Source organism: Gossypium hirsutum, chromosome D09 (assembly GCF_007990345.1).
Source record: "Gossypium hirsutum isolate 1008001.06 chromosome D09, Gossypium_hirsutum_v2.1, whole genome shotgun sequence".
Taxonomy (NCBI): Eukaryota; Viridiplantae; Streptophyta; class Magnoliopsida; order Malvales; family Malvaceae; genus Gossypium; species Gossypium hirsutum.
In genome coordinates this window covers 7,320,862-7,333,208 of record NC_053445.1, presented here as the reverse complement: position 1 = coordinate 7,333,208, position 12,347 = coordinate 7,320,862, and positions in this window count along the sequence as shown.

The following is a 12,347-nucleotide window of genomic DNA, read 5'->3' as shown; positions in this document are numbered from 1 at the left end:
AGGTTTACAAGCTTAAAAAGGCCTTATATGGCCTAAGACAGGCTCCAAGGGCCTAGTATGACCGAATTGACATATATTTATCAAAGCTTGAATTGGAGAAAAGTGTCAAATGAACCTACTCTTTATGTCAAAATGGTTGAGAATGAGACATTATTGATTGTATCCGTATATGTGGATGATTTGTTGGTTACTGGTAGAAAAAGTGAACTAATTGAAGAGCTTAAAAAATAGATACAACATGTTTTTTAGATGACTAATCTAGGCTTGATGACTTATTTTCTCGGTATAGAAGTGAATCAGAATGAACGTGGCTTTTTCATAGGCCAACATGCATTTACATTGAAGATCTTAAGCAAGTTTTGCATGACAAACTGCAAAAATGCTAGTACTCCTATGGCACAAGGTGAAAACCTTTCTAGCAAAAGTGAGCATGAAAGAGTGGATGAGAAGGGTTATAGAAGTCTTGTAGGTTGTCTGCTATACTTGACAGCAAAAAGGCCTGATCTTCTGTTATAGTAAGTCTTCTATCCAGGTTTATGCGTTACAACAATACTGCTCACTTCAAAGAAGCTAAGAGAGTTCTAAGATATGTCAAAGGAACTCTCAACTCTGGCGTGAAATTTAAGAAGGTTGAAGAATTAAAGCTGCTTGGTTACTGAGATAGTGATTGGGCAAGATCTATTGATGATATGAAGAGCACATCAGGTTACTTTTTACCTTAGGCTCAAGAGTATTTTGTTGGAGTTCTAATAAACAACAAACAGTAGCACAACCCACTCTAAAAGCGGAGTACATTACAGCTACTATTGCTGCTAATCAAGCCATTTGGCTTAGAAATTTTTTGAGTGACTTGAATGTTGATTAAGAGAAAGTGATAGAGATCAAGATGGATAACCATTCAATTGTTTCTATTGCCAAAAATCCTGTGTTTCATTGGCAAGATCAATCACTTCAAGATCAAGTGTCATTTTTTAAAGGAGGTAGAACTATCAAAGGAAGTCAATTTGATTCATTACAGTTCAGAGGTTTAGCTTGCAAACATTTTAACCAAGCCACTCGCTAATGCAAGGTTTGAGTGTTTAAGGAAGAGTATTGGAGTTTGTTGCATAGAAGCCAATGAGGAGTGTTGAAAGTTGGCTTGCAATGCAGTAGCATGATGCTTTCTTTTGTTTTATGACTTAGTTGTGTTTGTAACAAGTTAATTATGTTAGTTAGAATGTAATTTTGTTGTTCTTAAGGAAAGTCATATATTTAGCTGATTTAGTAGGTGCTTAGGTTATCATTAAGCTGATTTTACAACTTATACAAAAGAACATGCTTGTATTGTCCCAAGATTAAAGGAGTTGTTTTAAGTAATGTATTTTGAACAGAAATGGATATGAGAAATTTTTCAGTTATTCCTCTCATCTGAATTATTTTAGCTTCTGGTTTTCTTCTTTCAACACCACTTTCCTTTGTTTTAGATTCTTGGTTACTTTCAAAACTCAACAAGTTGAATTACACAAGCAACAAACTTTATCATAACTTTTTTTCCTCCTAGTGAAAAATTCTGTTGTTTCCAATTTTTCAATCTGCTAACCACCCTATCTCAGATATGAGTTAGGGTAGCCATTCTTGTTTTACTCCACAATGCTGGAATGCCTATGTATGTCTGTAGATTGTCAACCACCCGCACGCTGGTAATCCTCTTAATTTGATCTTCCAACTCATTAGATGCATTAGCACTAAACATCATTACTAATTTTTCCTATTTCATCAATTTCTTTAATGCATCGCAATATTCTTGTATCAATTCAAAGAGCTTCATACATTTTAAAGGATTAGATTCCACAAAAAATAAAGAATCATCTACAAAGAATATTTCTGTAAGAATAGGACAATACATATTGAGTCTAATCCTACTTAACTGACTAGACTACACAGCATTAATAAGTTTCCTAGAGAGAACATCGATAACAAACAAAAAGACATAAGCGGAGAAAAGGACCCCTTGTCTCAGACCCCTACTCAGTAAAAGTTTCCTACTAGGTTTACCACTCACAAACCAAGTGTAAGAAACTGATTTAACGCATTCCATAATCTAGCCAACCCAAATTGGATCAAAACTTATTTTTTTCATCATAAGGCCTTATCATAGGACTTGTTAATATCTACTTTCAAATTGTTGGGCACAATTTGAGGTGGCAAAATAGGTTCTTTTTGGTACTTAATGAGCTTTTTTTCGACATAAATTAATGTTATTTTTATTAGTTTTACATTTTAGTTTAATCCTGGTAAAATAAGCATTTTTACGTATTTTTTAGGTGTTTCGATGACCTATAAGGCCCATTCAAGCCTAGGGTAGGACTAATGGGCTACTTGAGAGTGCAAGATGATATTTTAGGCTAAGAAACACAAGGGACAGCTTCAATGTCGTGATTCCAACACGTAATGTTGCAATATTGAATATCGAAGCTACCAGGGATGAAATAGAGACGATGTGGCGATGAGGGGTTCTTTAACGTCGTGACAACATGACGAAAACCTAGATAAGTGCGATCGTGTTTTGGCAGCCAATTAAGGTTTCTTTGTCTTGTTAAACCTAATTACTTCAAGGACATTTTAGGCATCTAATACCTTGAATGTAGCCTATATAAGTCACATTATAACCACATTAGAAGAGAGAGTTGTCTAGACAGAAAAATTTCTTTACACAGTTTTCTTTAGTTTTTAGTTTAGTTTTAATTATGTTCATTTAATTGGAAGATCCTATTCAAAGTTAGACAATCGCGAGTGGAGGATGTTTCGGAATCAAGTTTTTTCATGTATTAACTCATGAGCATTCTCTTATCTTTATTCTTCTATTTATATTTCGTTCAATAAATCTATTAATTGAATGTTTGTATGAATATTTGAATATATTTTTTGCGTAATATTTATCCCAGATGATTTGGTAGTTTCGTTAATTCATCGATTAAGTAAATAGTAATATAAAATTAAGTGTTTATTCAAGGGATTTAGTATACTAGGAAGTAACGCTCCTAGTAGAAAATCTAAACATGTGAGACTGAGAGGGTACCTGTTGAGTAGAACTTGTGCCAAACGGTGAGACCCAGAGGGTATCCGTATGCCTAGGTGAGACCAAGAAGTTATTCCTAGCTAAGTGTGGTTAATACTTAATTAAAGGTAATTTTTTACTTAATTAATAATGAGGGTTACAATTGATTTTAGGCTAAAGGGGTTCGTAGTCAAAATAAGGAATAGGAGAAACTGATAGTTAACTTAGGGTTAGTTTTAGTTTAGGTTTAATTAATTAATTAATTAATTTTATTATTATTTTGGATTTACACTACTAATTCGTAACTCAACTAGGTTTATCCCTACTGGGTGGGCTTATGTAGTATTGTTTGTAAACTTATATCAAAATGAGCTTGTTGGTTCGAGTGGTAAGGAGTTAACTTGCTAGAGGTTCTGTGTTTGAATTCATGTGCGAGTGTAGGTGATAATTTTTGGTGACGGCGGTTGATAGTGGTTCAGTGGTAGTGGGATTCTGAGTTAGTTGGGTGGTTAGGGGATGTGGATGTAGTGGGATTTGACTTAATATTTTTATTTTATTTCATTTTATTCTATTTTCCCAAAAATTTCTCCCTTTTCCAGTTTCTGATTCTTTTCTCTGTGATTTCTTTCCATCCAAATTCTTTTTCCTTATTCACTCAAAATTGTTCTTCCAAAATCGCGGTGATACGATTTTTAAACTCTTCGTGTGTTAGGTAAGTGAGGGTAGTGAGTTTTGTTCGAATTAGGAGCAATTATTTTAATTATTATATACCAATTCTGGTCCTTTTAGTAATGTGATTCTGGGTTGATTGCTAGCAAATCATGAGGAATGGAATTCTTCTCTTACAAAATTGTAGTCGGGTTTGTTCGTGAAGTTGGGTAAGTAACGACCGTTTGAATTTTACTGTTAGAGGTTTCCTTCGTTTGGTTTATTTGTGGATTAAAAACTAATTTTGGGAGCATGTAATGTCATTTGTAGGTTCTAGTGGGCTTAGGATTACTTACGCGTCAAAATCGAACCAGGTCTGTACCCTTAACGGAAGAAAACAAGGATCGACGAAAGCCGAAAATTAGGTCTATCAACGCCACACGGGCGTGTGGTCGGCTGTGTTACTGATGAAGGTGTGGTCGTATGCTTGACACGGCCGTGTAGCAGTGTGAGTGTGGCCATGTGGGCCACATGAGCTAGGCCAGGTTGGGCGTGTGGGTTTTGGGCCAGTCGTGTGGGTCCACGGGCAAGGCCATTCTGGGCGTGTGGACCCAGAATTCTAAAATTTTCCCAAAGGTTGCACTAGTTGTTCTAATCGATTATGGACCTACCGTAGGGTCGGTAAGGGCTAACCAAACCCTAATTCATGTGATCTGATATTTTGATAGTCATATCTGAGTAGGACTATGATATGTATGTCTGACTGTTCTATTTGAGTATATATATGTTATCTATATACGAGCATGTTAAGCATGTTAATTCTAGTAATTTTTTATTTTCCAGCTGAGTTTGGGGTGGGATTTGTATATGTGGGGAAAGTGATCTGTACGGCTACCTTTCGCCTATATTTTGGCAGCTTGACTGCATATTATCTGTTATGTGTTGCATCGACACTATATGGTGTGTAGGGATGGGTGGGTGTTTTTAACCCCGCATGGTGTGATGGGATGGACGGAGATGGTGTGTACAGGATGGGGGTAGGATTCTGTATGTCTAATCTGTTATCTGATTATGATATCTGCTACTCTTAAGGACTTAGGTTCGAATCCATATCTGACAATATATGAAATTTTGTGTATGTTGCATGACTATTGCTGTTGGGTTACACACTAAGTTTACGAAAACTAACATCTATTTGTCTGTTCTGTTCGGGTAATCCATAGACTTAGACGGGTCAATGTGACAGAGGCTTAGCAGTGACTACTCGATAGATAACTGTTTTTATTTAGTAACATCGATTTTATTCTAAATCTTGTTTTTCTTGAGAGTTTGTAATTTTTGGGACTCTCTGGACTATATGGTTTTAACTTTTGGATTTGGATTTTGTTTTATTTTTTTTCCACGATATTGACAAAAAACACTTTACGCAAACAAATGGTTTTAACAAATGATTTTTGGAAACACGAGCTTAGTTTCAAACAAAACGTTTTTCAAACTTTCGCTACAAATTCATGATAACATAAAATGGTTTCAAATAAGATTATACACTCAAGTTTTTTCGGATATTAAGACTCTGATTGATACACTAATAGAACGATACGTTTTAACTTAAAAGACATAATTCAGAAACCTTTCTTCGTATCACTCCTGGATTCTGGCATAACGTCTAGGCCGGGGTTTGGGTGTTACATAGTGTTTTGTTGTAAACTAACTATATTACAATTTGACCTGTACACTTGCAAACATCACTGTTCTATTTTATATCTTTTTGTTGTAATATTTCTAATCTAACGTTTGTATGTCTAGAGACAGTCAAGTTGTTGAAGTTGTTGCCGGGGGTTGCGATGGTGAAAATTGTTATTAAATTTGTTACACCCCAAAAATTGGGTTATTAGAATCAGGTAGGTACGATCGAGTTTGTGAATAGAAAACATTATTTAGCCAGATAATTAAATAATTAGTAATTAATTAAATATCAAAATAATTAGAATTAAAAATTTTGGGTTAAGAAATTAAAATTAGGTGTTCGAGAATTAATATGGTTAAAACGGATTTTTAAAACATGATCGGATTTGAAAATAATTTTGAGATATATTTTAATTGAAAACTAAGGACCAATTTGGAAATGGGGGAAACTATAAGTGGTAAAAGGGGAAAAAGTCTAATTTTTAAATTTTGGTTGGTTATTTAAACCACCCTCCATCTCCTTCCCTCCCTTTCAAAAACTTGTGACACGCCAAATTAAAGCTTTTCTCCTAAAATTAGCTCATCCTTTTTTTTTATTTCTAGGCTTTCCAAACACAAAATCTCTTTTCAATTTTGAAGAATAATCATGTTTTCATCCTTAAATCATTAAAATATCTTCACACATTTTAGCACAAATTAGCTCCATAGCTCGACGATTTTCCAAAATTGATGTGAGATCCTAATTTTTTATAATTAAACTAAGTGATTTGCTATTTTGATTCGAGATTTAAATGATATCTCAATAGATCACTTGATTTTAAGTTGATTTTTGGCTTGAAAATGGTAGATCTCGTATTATTTAGTTAAGCTTCGATTTTAAAGTTATTTCTAACTCATTTTGATCTAATTAAAATGTTTTTAATCTTTATTTAATAAATCCTTTATGCGAGCCATACCTTTATGTGAGCCAAGCCATTGTGCGAACCCTCCATATGTGTGAACCACCATGTAACAGTCCGTTTTCAGTGAAATCGGAATAGTGGTTTTGATATCACAAATCTGAGTCAGAAAGAAAATTTATTTTAATATTATTACATGGTCTGCATTATGATAGGAATAACATATGAAAATTTCGTTAAGAAAATTTTTACCAAATACATGCTTAATTGTGGAAAGGATCAAATTGCATAAAATACAAAAGTTAAGTTCTAGTAGCTATAAGTATCAAATAGCTATGGAATTCAAATTTGAGGTCCTTATATGGCAATTAAACTGTTAAATGTAGTTAGTAGATATTTATGATGATTCATCCATGGAAATTTAAGAAAAAAAAGGACTAAATTGGAAAGAGGAAATAATAAAAGATGATATTTTAATTAAATAGAAAATATCATCATTTTATATCATCTTCCCTAAATTTTTCTATGGAAACCCTAGCTAAGAGAGAGAAATTCAAGCAAGCTTAATTAGGTAAGTAGTCATATCCCATTTTTAGTAATTTTTACATTTCCGAGATTGTAATAACCTAATCTATCTATTTTGGGGATCAATTTGAAAAATTATCAAAGTATTAAAGTTTTTCCATGGATGAATATGCTGAAAATTTGAAATTTATGGTAGAAAATGAAAGGTTGTTGATAGATAAACAACTTTTGTAAAGTGAATTTTGATGAAGTTATGATTTTAGGACTAAATTATAAAGTTGTAAAATTCATGGAAAATTTTTTATTTTTGGGAAATACATGAGTTGTAAATGTTATATAAAAAAATTCAGCTATGCTTGGAATAAGGATTGAATTGTATGGATTGAATTTTTCGAGCCTAGGGATGAAATTGGAATTAATTAAAATTATAGGGGCAAAATGGTATTTTTTCATAAGACGTGAATTAGGTTGATTTGAATGTGAAATTTAATAAATTGGATCGAGGAAAGACCAAATTGAGGGTTAAATTCATTTATATAGATCCGGAAAGACCAAATACAGAATTGGATCGATGAAAACAAAAGGTATCGGATTAGTAGATTCTTGTATACGAACAAGTATCGAGGTAAGTTTGTGTAACTAAATTGTGTATATTTTCATGTTCGAATTGAATGTTGTATATATGAATTATGATTTTTTTATGTATATGAAAATAATTATTATCTGACAAACCCGATTGGTTGTGATCTAGCATATGTTGCAAACACACCATAGCTCGAAAGAGCGTCCTATTAATAGCCCTCTTAAGCTTCTAATTATATGGTTCTTACGAGCTTCTCGTTATAGCTCTTTGTAGCATTCTGATATGTTGTGATCTTACATGTGTTGTAGACACACCTTAGCTCTTATGAGCATCCTGTTACATGACTCTTCGTGAGCTTCCTGTTTATTGGCTCTTTGTGAGCTTCACATTTTGGCTCGCTTGAACTTCCCGATATATGGCTATCCGGAGCTTCCCGATTAATGGCTCTTCGAAGCTACCCGTTATTAGCTCGCACGAGCTTCCTAACTATAGCTCTTATGAGCTTCCTATTATTTATCTTGGATAAGCTTCCCATTACATGGCTCATATGAGCTTCCCGTTATTTGGCTAATGAGTGTGTTTCCCTATTATGCGCTCTATTGAGTACTCTCGAATATGAATTTACGGATTATATTTTCGTACATTTCGATTGTACTACCAGTGTATCCATTGAAATTTCAAATAAATTCAATGGGCAAAGTTTTTATATGAGATAATCTTAATTTGAGATGAATTATTTTAAATCTATAAGATATATGGATATATGATATGGAAAGCACATGTATTTGAAATTTTTACATGATGAGCTCATCTTTGTTACATGAAAAGTACCAGGAATTCATACTAACTTGCTTGATGAGTATATATGTTTAGGCAATTGGCCAATTTGCTTTGGGTGCATGTTATGTGTACGTTTATTTTAAATGAACATGAATGGCAAGTTAATTTCCTATTATGCGAACTTACTAAGCATTAAAATGCTTACTTTATTTTCTTTCTTCTGTTTTATAGTACTCGGAAGCTTGTGAAGGTTGGAAAATTAGTTGGAGTATCATCACACTATACTACAGCTCGTTTTAGTATAAATAGCAAACTTACTTTGATATAATGGCATGTACAGACTAAGTTGGCCAATGATGGTATGTAAATGGCTGGTTGTATCTAGCCATTAGAATGGCTAGTAATGCCATGTTTGATGTATATGTATGAGGTTATATCATGTTTAATATATGTGTATTTAGTATGGTTGGATTGAATTTTGGTAAATTTATATAATTATACAATTAGGTAAGTTCGAATACATGAACATATGTGATTATGTGTTATGCATAATACTAGTATTTGGCTTGGTTTAAATGTTTGAAATTGGTTGGTGAATATGCTTAAATGATGTTGTAGGTGGAAGGAAAAATGGGTGAGAAATATGGCCTTGAAAATGACCTATTTTTGTCCACATGGGTAGAGACACGGGCTTGTGTCTCAGTCGTGTGTGACACATGGCCATGCGCACGGGCATGTGGTTTGGTCGTGTGTCCCCTGCACCTACTTTTCGAAAATTAAATTTACCACATGGCCTAGCACATGGGCGTGTGGCTGGCCATGTGACACAAGTCAGATAGTTACACAGATAAGGACACGAGCTGGGACACGACCGCATGTCTCATATCAAATGCCCACACGACCTAGAACACGGGTGTGTCACCTGGCCGTGTGAGCCACATTGCCTGGCCACACGGGCGTGTGTCCCTTGCTTCTAGGAAAAAATTTTAAAATTTTACGAAAATTTTTGAGTTCCCGATTTATTCCTGACTTGTTTCTAACTCATAAATTAGGCCTCAAGTGTCCATTTAAAGGACAATATGATTGAATATGATTGGTTTTGGATATGAATAGTAAATTACATGAATTACTAGTATTTGTTCTGTAGACTCTAGTAATTCTTTATAACCTTGTTTTAACGACGGAAATGGGTTAAGGGTGTTACACACCATTTGTGCAAACCCTCCATATGTGTGAACTCGTTATATATGTGAACCCTCCATATGCGCGAACCTTCCATATGTGTGAACCCCTACTATATATGCGAACCCTGTTATTATAAAACCTATGTTCTATACATGCTATGTGTGAACCCATGTTATTATGCGAACCATGGTACGCGAGCCTTGTATGGTGAATTGTATTAATATGGCAAACTGCGCTAATTTTCCAAACTATGTATTGTGAGATTTTGAGCTTTATTGTATGTAAGCTAAGCTATTGTGCATCCTATGGTAAATAAAATATGTGAGCTAGGCTATAGGGGAAATAAGTTGTGCGAACTATGATTTATGTGAGCTATGACATGAATGATATGTGAACCATGATTATGAGTGTAACTTATGTTGTGTGCAAGCTATATTACTTGCGAACCATGCTTTATTGTGAATTATGAATTGCGAATTGTGTTATAATGTGCAAGCTCTTCTTAACTAGCTCTATTATACTAAGTATTGTGAATGTGTTAAAATGATATGTTGGCATTGTGAGCTCTTGGAACCATTGGATATAGTTGGAATGCCATAAGATTGTGAGTACTCACCCTTATTATTGCAATGGGGCATTGTACCCCAGAGACAATGTTGGAGAGATAAAGGAATGTAGAGCATAGCTCCATTCACCAGAGACAGCGCAAGGCTTTATGAGTCATCGAGTGTTTAGATAGTGTAAGCATCTGTGCTACACTTATATCGAAGACAGCGCAGGGTTGTTTGAGTCAATGGCAAGGCGTTATATAGAGATCCATTTATCCAATGCGTGGTGGTAAAGTTCACTTATATGTTTCATAATTACAAGATGCCAATTTATCACTATTTAAAATATATGATTTATGATGTGGTATGAACTATTGTTTAATGCGAACTGATATTTTACTTGAACTGCTTATTTTATGTGAATTGTTTATTCTATGTAAATCTCTTACCTTATGATAACTGTTATGTCGTGTGAGTCACTATTTTTTGCGAGCTGTAATAATATGTGAACCAATATAGTATGCCTACTTTTAACCTAATTGATGTGTTTACTTGTAGTATGTTTGAGAGCTCACTGAGCTTCAATAAGCTCACACTTCTTTTATAACATTGTAAAGACTTAGCTTTGAAAAGGTGAGGAAGTGAATCATCTAAGTGATCTGAAACAAGGTTACACTTGGGTATGTTGATGTGTTCCAAATCCAAATGAGGAAGGAAATATGAGACCAAACTATGGTATTTAGAATTAGACTTAGTTATCATTGTTGGGTTGTAATTGGACATTATGGACTCTTTAATTGTTTGTTAGATGATATAATGGTGGATTATGAAAGCTTGATAGATGGTTTGACTAATTGTTCAACTAACTTGTAAGTGCAGGTGGAAGAGCCGCTTGTCCTCAAGGTAAGACCAAAATGTTTTCTGTATGTTTTGGAAAATAATCATGCGCCTAGTATGCATGAAATGTAAAACTGGACAAACTACATAAATTGTTAGTGGCCTGCAAACTAATTAAATGATGATTTTATGAAGCTGTGCATGATATCTTAATGAATCTTCCAAAACAAGACTTATACGTATACTTTTACAATACTATTTTCAAACCTTGTGAAATGGAGTTTTTCCAAAACCAGATGGAAGTTCTTCTACGGTGGCGACACGGATCATCCTGACTCATAAAGAGGGCTTCTCGTTTAAATTTGTGTTGATTTTAATGTTTTCTTATTTATTCATTTTTCGATGTTTACTTTATTTTAAGTATTAAATTAGGTGTTTAAATGTGTTTCTATAGTAGTTTCTGAGTTCGTGAAGTGGGGGAATCAAAGAATCAAAAAAGTAGAAATCTCGAGAATAAAGAAGCTCAAAATAGTAGGTGACGTCCTGGAAAGGAATGTCACATCGTCACAATGAGCCAGCCATGTCCCAATGTTTCCCCATGATGTCACAACGAGCCAAGACAAAGAGACCAAAAATAGTATGTGAAGTCCCGACGAGGACAATCACGTCGTCACAACAAGCAACCCAACATTGCAACATCATTAAGGGCACGTTGCAATGAGCCGTGACATAACATCCTTTGAAATTGTAACTGATACGTGATGTCACAACGAGCCGAGACATCATGTCATGACAAGGAAACAATTATAAAAGGGCCTCATCCCCATAAACCCTAGTTCAACCTTCCTCAATCGATTTTTTCTCTCATCTTCTCCACCTTTCCCCGCCTTCATAGCATCAGCACACATAGTTTTTCAATTTTCTCTCTTCTTTAATTATTATCCCTCTATCCATTATTGTTTCTCTTTTATTTTTCATAGGATTTTTGTCCTAACTAATATTCTCCTCATAAGTGCAGCAAGCAAACTTTTCGATAAGGATCAACGGTGGCTGACAGGAAAACATGAATAGACAACAAACTGATAGCAACAAAGCCTGATGTTAATCATCTATTTCAAATCTCTATATGAAGTTGTATACTTCTCTACATTCTAAAAATTAGACTTAAAGAACTCAAATTCTGAATCAATTATATCGTTATTGTGTTGACTATTGAAATAGTATTGCGAAATTGGTTATTATGGCTTCTCAAAAGCAAACGACATCCCAAAGAACTGAGGAGCACAATGCTCCCAACGATCCTAGGTGAGCCAAACATTTTGGAAACTTCGATAAACTGCTAGTTCAGGAACATAGATTCAAATTTTCCACAAAATTGTGCTATAAACCTCTAATTACAATGGTCGAATGCATAAAGTGGAATACCTTTTGTCAGAAAGCCCTTAAACCCATTAGTATCTCAATAGTGCATGAATTTTAAGCAAATTTTCCTAAGTCACAGTATCACAAGGTCCTTGTGAGAGGCATTTTCATAAATGCGTCTTCGATTGCGATTAAATTCTTCCGTAAGACACCTCAGTATAACCCTGGTTTTTATGAAAACTTACATGAAAAAAAAT